The sequence below is a fragment of the Peromyscus californicus genome, unplaced genomic scaffold (assembly GCF_007827085.1).
Source record: "Peromyscus californicus insignis strain IS unplaced genomic scaffold, ASM782708v3 Scaffold_9__1_contigs__length_137607984, whole genome shotgun sequence".
Taxonomy (NCBI): domain Eukaryota; kingdom Metazoa; phylum Chordata; class Mammalia; order Rodentia; family Cricetidae; genus Peromyscus; species Peromyscus californicus.
The window spans coordinates 37825320-37832687 of record NW_026294617.1 but is presented as its reverse complement, the minus strand read 5'-3'; positions in this window follow the sequence as shown (position 1 = coordinate 37832687).

The following is a 7368-nucleotide window of genomic DNA, read 5'->3' as shown; positions in this document are numbered from 1 at the left end:
CCCACAAGGTGGCAGGAGAGAGCCGACACTGAGGGCTGACTTCTGACCTCCACATGTGCATGCTGCTTACACATGAGTGCCTGACCTCTCGGACAAAACCTTCATGAATAAATAAATACCTAAGAATTTTGAGTTTGATGTCAAAACACATAGCTCAAGGGTTAAATCTGTATCACTTTATTAGTGTTTATTATCTTGTTCTGTATGTCAGTTGTGTATCAAACTATAAAGCTTCCGAGGACAGGAAGCCTGTCAAAGAATACCAGGAAGCTAAAGGAGAAAAATTCCTCCTGGGAAAGTGTAGGATTGTGCAGCAAAGTGCTCACATGTGGGAAACACGTCCACTTCCTTTCCAGGTATCCTCTCTCAAAATTACCACACAACAGAGGTGACCACTTGATATTTGTGGTACTACTGAATACTCGCACAGCTTCCCCTCTGTGGTTCTAAAGCTGTAAGTTGTGTGTTACATGAAAACAAGCTTGTAAAAACAGAATTTAAAAATCAACGTGATTACACACATTTATATAAAAATAAATGGTTGTACCTTCGTTTTCTAAGGGGAAAAATCAACAAAGAACTATAAAAGTAAGCACAATTATTGATTTTTTTAGAACACATAAATCAAGACTGTATGAAAACCTTAAAGTGTCTGTACTCTTTCATGCTCTTTTGTCCTTTGTTACCAGGTTCTTATGTTCACATAAATATGGAGGTTTTGTCTAGAGTGCTGTTATACATACAAAAGACAGTTTATAACGAGTCTGATGCTCTAACATTTAGAACTTTTTCCCCCCAAAACAAGACAGCGGCCACGAGGTGAGGTGATAACATGACCGCAGAACATTGTCTTTGTGAGTTTGCTTTTATATCACATTGATATTTTATGTAAATCAAATGCACTCTGTGCTAAGTCAGACAGCGGTGATTTGATGTTTTCATTCTGACCATTCCTGTCATCCAGGAATTTTGACCAAGCCAAAGAGCTCAAAACGGATTCTGTTGGCAGAAAGCAATGGCTGGGGGGACTTGAAAGAGAAGTGGTGTGACATCATTCGGTTCCATGAAATAATGCCTTTATCAGAATGTAAAGAAATGAGGGCTGGAGATATGGCTCAGCGGTTAAGAGCACTGGCTGTTCTTACGGAGGTCCTGAGTTCAATTCCCAGCAACCACATGGTGGCTCCCAACCATCTGTGATGAGAACTGGCGCCCTCTTCTGGCATGCAGGGAGAACACTGTATACAAAATAAATAAATTTAAAAAAAAAATGTAAAGAAATGAAAAACCGAGAAGACTGGTATAATTTCTGAGCAGTTTTGGAATGGACTCTAAGATGGATGAAGATGGAAGGACACAGCATAAATATTAATAAGTGACAGGGATCTGTCTTCTAACTCAAATACTCTGCAGACTGATCATGCTGAAAACAGACTGAAATCAGCACTCCAAAGAAAATAAAAAGCGCACATCTTGGGCTGGAGAGATGGCTCAGAGGTTAAGAGCCCAGGCTGCTCTTCTAGAGATCCTGAGTTTAAGACCTAGCAACCACATGGTAGCTCACAACCATCTGTAATGAGATCTGGTGCCCTCTTCTGGCCTGCAGGCATACATGCAGGCAGAACACTGTATACATAATAAACAAACCTTTTTTAAAAAAGCATATATCTTAACAAAAATAAAGACTTAAAGTAAAAGTTAAATCTTTACATCTTCTTATAGTAGTAATTCTGTCACTATTTCTTAGTTGTCTCCTTTAATCAAGTGTATATTACCTACCTTATGGATAGATATTCAATCAAAACACATCTTAATTTTAGAAGTGTTTAAATACATTTTGGAAACATTAATTTAAATATTTAAAATATGATAGTATTCAGAAGAATTGGCTAGATATATAGAAACACAGAAATGTATTGATGCTCAATTGTATTGAAGAATAATGGAATAATACCAATGATATTTTCATAAGCAGGCAAAGGCCTTGCAAAGGCATTTCTCCAGAGAAGATATACAGGTGGTTGATGGGTATGTGAAAAGATGCCCAACTTTACTAAAATAATTAAGCAGTGATTCTCAGCTTTCCTATGCTGCAACCTTTTAATACAGTTCCTCATGTTGTAATGACTCCCAACCATAAAAATTATTTCATTGCTACTTCATAATGGTAGTTTTGCTACTGTTATGAATTATAATGTAAATATCTGATATGCAGGGTCCTCAAAGGGGTCAAAACCCACAGGTTGAGAACCACTGCATTAGAGGAATACCAATTCAAGTCGAAATGAGGTGTCATTCACTTAAGAAGGGACTGGAGAGATGGCTTAGCAGTTAAGGTTATGTAGTGCTCTTGCAGAGGACCAGAGTTTGGTTTCCATGCTGAAGGCTCACAACTAACTACCTGTAACTCCAGCTTCAAGGGATCCAGCCCCTTCTGGCCTCTGAGGGGAACTGTGATCATTTGCACATAGCCACAATAGATATACAGATAATTCAAAATAAAATTAATACTTTTAAGATAATAAATAATGGCAAGTGTTTGAGAAATTAGGGCCCTTATACACTAACTTTTGAGACTGTAAACTGATGTAACTTTTGTGAAAAAACTAAAAGGCCATTACTTAACAATTAAAAATAGAACAACTATATAACCCTAAACCTTACTATCATTATAGATCCAAAAGAATTTAAGTCAAGATCTCATAGAAACGTCAGGATTCCCCTCTTCACTGCAATATTATTTCCATATTTTACAACATGGAAACAACCAAAATATTCATCGTCAATCAGCAAATGAGTGAGGTAAATGTGGTATATACATACAGCAGAACTTTATTCAACCTTAAACAAAAAAGTATCTCCTGTCGTATGTGACACCTAGAGGAAATCATACTGAGAAAGAATCCAGTCACAGGAGAGAAAAATTGCCTCATGGTTCCATTTAATTGAAGCATCTAGGGGAGGTCAAGCCCAAGGCAGAGGAAAGCAGGATGACAATTGTTGGTAGCTAGGGCGACAAGGAAACAATTCAATTGCAGTTCAGTGTTGCCAATGTTCAGTTCTGCAGCTAAGGATGCAGTTCTGTGGGAGGGCTTATCTGGCTAGCATATGTGAAGCCCCATTTGGTACTCAGTACCACAAAAGGGGGAAAGAAAGAAACACAGGTGAGTTCTAGAAATCTGTTGATCAGTGATAGACCTGTGGTTCACAGCACTGTACTGCACATGTCAGCCATCTTATGCTATAAGAGTTAAGTATTAGCGGGGAATGGTAGTGCATGCCTTTAATCCCAGCACTCCAGAGGCAGAGGCAGGTAGATCTCTCTGAGTTCAAGGCCAGCCTGATCCACACAGTGAGTTCCAGGACAGCCAAGGATACACAGAGAAACCCTATCTTGAAAAACAAACAAACAAACAAAAGTCAGTACTTTTCCTCACCCTTGGGAAAAAAAAATCTGTTTTGGGAGCTGGAAAGGTAGCTGGAGAGCTAAGAGCATTTCCTGCATTTCCAGAGGATCCGGGTTCAGTTCCCAGCATTTTAGATGGAAAATGTAAATAAGGTTTCTGGTATTTTTTCTAGCCCCCTGAAGAATCTCTGTACGTGTACACTTGGGGATGTGTGCTGTATCTTTGAGACTCAGACAGTTAGATTGAGTAGGGCCCTGGCTACATAGATGGTTCCTATAGGACAGTTTATTTTAATGCTCTTAAAAAGTAAGTAGGTACTTGGGAGGCAGAGGCAGGTGGATCTCTGTGAATTCAAGGCCAGCCTGGTCTACAGAGCTGGTTCCAGGACAGCCAGGACTGTTACACAAAGAAATCCTGTCTCGGGGGGAGAAAAAAGAGGTAAGTAGGTAGGTAGCTCTTTTCTTGTTATTTTCCACTTTTTAAACCTGCCGGTTTTGTCAAAAGGCTCCCAACTTGCACGTGACGCAAGTTCATCTCAACTATGGTAAATGGCAGCCATTCACAATCCCTCTAAGACAGGTTTTCCTCCAGGTTGCCCCAAATACCTCAGGTACTCCTGTTTACAATGATATGAAGGGTTCATTTAAACAATGAGAGATTCAGGGAGAAATTTGTCTGGTTATGAAGATCCAGCTGCTAATTTCGTTGTGTCCAGTTCCTGGTAGATAAGGAGAAGTGAGCTTCAGACGCAGCCGCTTCCTCCTTCTGATGAACCAACAGGACTGAAAGTTTGATACCTCTTAAGATGCAAAGAACAGAGTCTGATGTTACTGGGTGACCCCCACAGGGGAAATTCTTTGTTCTGTGGAGAGAAATGGTCTGTAGAACATGTTCACAAGCCTCTTTAGACACTCAGGCTCAAGACTCCCAGCACACTCACATGGACAATTAACTTAACTGATAATAATGTTCAGAGTGATTATATGGCCATTCGATTATTATAACCTCCACATATTGTGTAAGGAGAAACCCCTACCTGAAAAAAAAATTATCTAGTAAGGTAACTTGACTGTGAATATTGAGTATCTCACCTCCAAAGACAGCCAGGCGAAAGTTACCAAAAAAAAGTTACAAAAACGTACACAGGATGGAAAATCTTTCAATTTTCGTGGAAAGAGAAGCTCCCTCTGTCCTGTCCTTTTTTCCTTCCCTTTCTTCCCCTCCTCTTCCTCCTCCACCACCTCTTTCTTCCTCTTCTTCCCACGGTTGCTGGCCTTGCCTGCTTCGTTTTATACAAACTCTAAGGAACCGGAATGTAACATGGAAACATTCTTACTCTGATAGACTCATTCAAAGTAGACATGGATCTCAATGTTAATTTTATACTTTTGGTTTGGTTGGGTTTTGTGTATTCGTTGGTTTTTAAAAACAGAATCTTGCTGTGTTATCCTGCATGGCCCTGTACTTGCTTTTTATCGACCCCCATCCGTACTCCTGCCTCAGCTTTCCAAGCACTGGGATTACAGGTGTGTGTGTTACCATGGCCAGCTCAATTTCAGTTTTAAAGGTCATTGACTTGAACACATTATGATTCTCTTTTTTAAAAAGTTGCGTCTGCCTTGATTTTGCAGGCGGTCTGAAATTCTGAAATCTTTGTACTATTAGGCCACTGGTACATTAGAAGTCCATATGTAGACTAACATGTTCAAGTTCAGCGCAACACAGGAGCACAGGAAATGCTTTTGTTTTGTGTGGTCTCCACCTGGTGGTGAGAAATCAAAACACAGCCCTCATTTTAGCTCCTCCGGAGATGAAACCTTTTGTTGGGGAGGGCTAGGGTTGCGAGCAGGCCTTGGTCTGTCTGCTTGCTGGCCTGATACTCACTCCTGTGATCCAGGCTGGCCTCCAAGCAATCCTGACAAATCAAAGTGTCTGGATTACAGGCGTGTGCTGTAATTCCCAGTAAACTCCTAAGTTAGCATTTCCAAACTAGAAAAACGTAACTATTATGAATGGGGAAAGGGTGCCCGAGACCTTCCTTTTCTCTTTTTGCCCTGGTATAGAAACTCGTAAGGGAGGCTGTTGTTTGGGTTTTGCTCTTTTGGGGGGCCCACCACCCAGCTCCCAAATAAAATCACTCATGGACATGGATAGAGGCTTATTCTTAATTATGAATGCTGGACCTTAGCTTGGCTTAGATTCTAGCCAGCTTTTTAAAATTTTACTTTATCCCTTCTACCTTTTGCCTCTGGGCTTTTCCCGTTCTCTTACTTCTGTAAATCTTACTCTTACTCCAGGGCTTGCTGTGTAGCTGGTGGCTGGCCCCTGGAGTCTTCCTCCCTCTCTGGCTATTCCTTTTTTTTCTCACTCCTTCATCTCTTTTCTTCTCCTCCCGAATTTCTCCTTCTATATATCCTCTCTGCCCGCCAGCCCTGCCTTTCTTTTTTCCTACCTTGCTATTGGTCATTCAGCTCTTTATTAGACGATCAGGTGTTTTAGACAGGCACAGTAACACAGCTTCATAGTGTTAAACAAATGCAACGTAAAACTAACACACCTTAAAATAATATTCTACCACAGGAGGCATCTTAACTCTCACATTTAGCTCTGAGATTACTGTCTACTAAGGTGTGAAACTCTCCAACCCTATTGTCTTCATTTAGCACATCAGAAAGTCTTTCCAGAAATGCTCATAGCTTTTAATATACATTCATAATTTGAAGCAGAAAAACATACAGTATTGAAAGTTCTACTGCTATTTAAAAATGCACATGAGAGACAAACTAGTACCCCAGAGCCACATGGAAGGCCACCATACTTTGCCTTACACTGCATAATAAAATTCAACACTAATTCCTTCCCCAGATATCTTCCCTCTCTTTTATTTCCTCCCTTTCTCTCCCAGCCCCTCTCCCTCCAGGGTCTCACTATATATTCCTGGCTGGAATAGAAGTTGCTATGTAGACCAGGCTAGTCACAAACCCACAGGTTCATCTGCCTCTGCCTCCTGAGTTCTGAAATTAAAGATGTCTGTGCTTATATCCAAGAAGTAAATAAGACCATAGGGTGAGGCTTCCTCCTTTTTATACATAGAGAAAAGCAAACCAGAAAGCACCCTTTCTCTATCCCTTTCCTCCACTGTCAGTATGGCGTGACCAGGAAGCAGCCATTTGCGAGCTAAGAAAAAGCCTGACAAGAAGCAAGATTTTCTGTCCCTGTCTGGAACTATGAGTGCTTGTTCTGCTGATGTCAAACCATAGTTTGTTATGGCAGCCAGTGCACACTAACACCTGGAAAACCTACAAACAAGACTTCACAGATAATGGAGCTGATGACACCTCCCCCATGTCAGTCTTCTGGCTGACCTGTAAGCTACGTGAAGGCAGGAGCCGGGAAATTGCTTGTCTGCTGCCTTCTCAGAGCACAATGTTTTATCTATTACCATTACTCAACAAACAGATCATGATTTAAGACATGCAGAGTATTTGGTGAAGCTTTGTTTCCAGCAACTTCCCTATTATCCCTTCCATTGTTCTTGACCTTTTGGGTATACTATGTTTCACGATTATATATATATATTAGCACTTCAAGGAAATCAGAATGAATGACAAATTGATGGCATCCCTTGTTTACCACTGGCTATTCAGCAGCTGTGAGCTGGCTCTCACTAACAGTGTGTTCATGAACTTGGTATTGACTGTCTGTTTTCTCCCTACTTCTGCTGAGTTATATGTGTTGTTTCCATTGGGTCTGCTAAGCCTAATTCCCTTCAAAATGTCTTCAGTTTTCATTACTTTGTGATTCAGCACTAATACAACCAACACTGCATAATGAAAAGGGCTAAGAACAAAGGTGGCATATAAATTGGGTGTTTATAAATTCATCCAATCTTGCTCTTTTTGTGAAGCAACAAGTACTTTAAAAACCTAATAAAGACAGGGGATGGGAATGTAAAGGAATG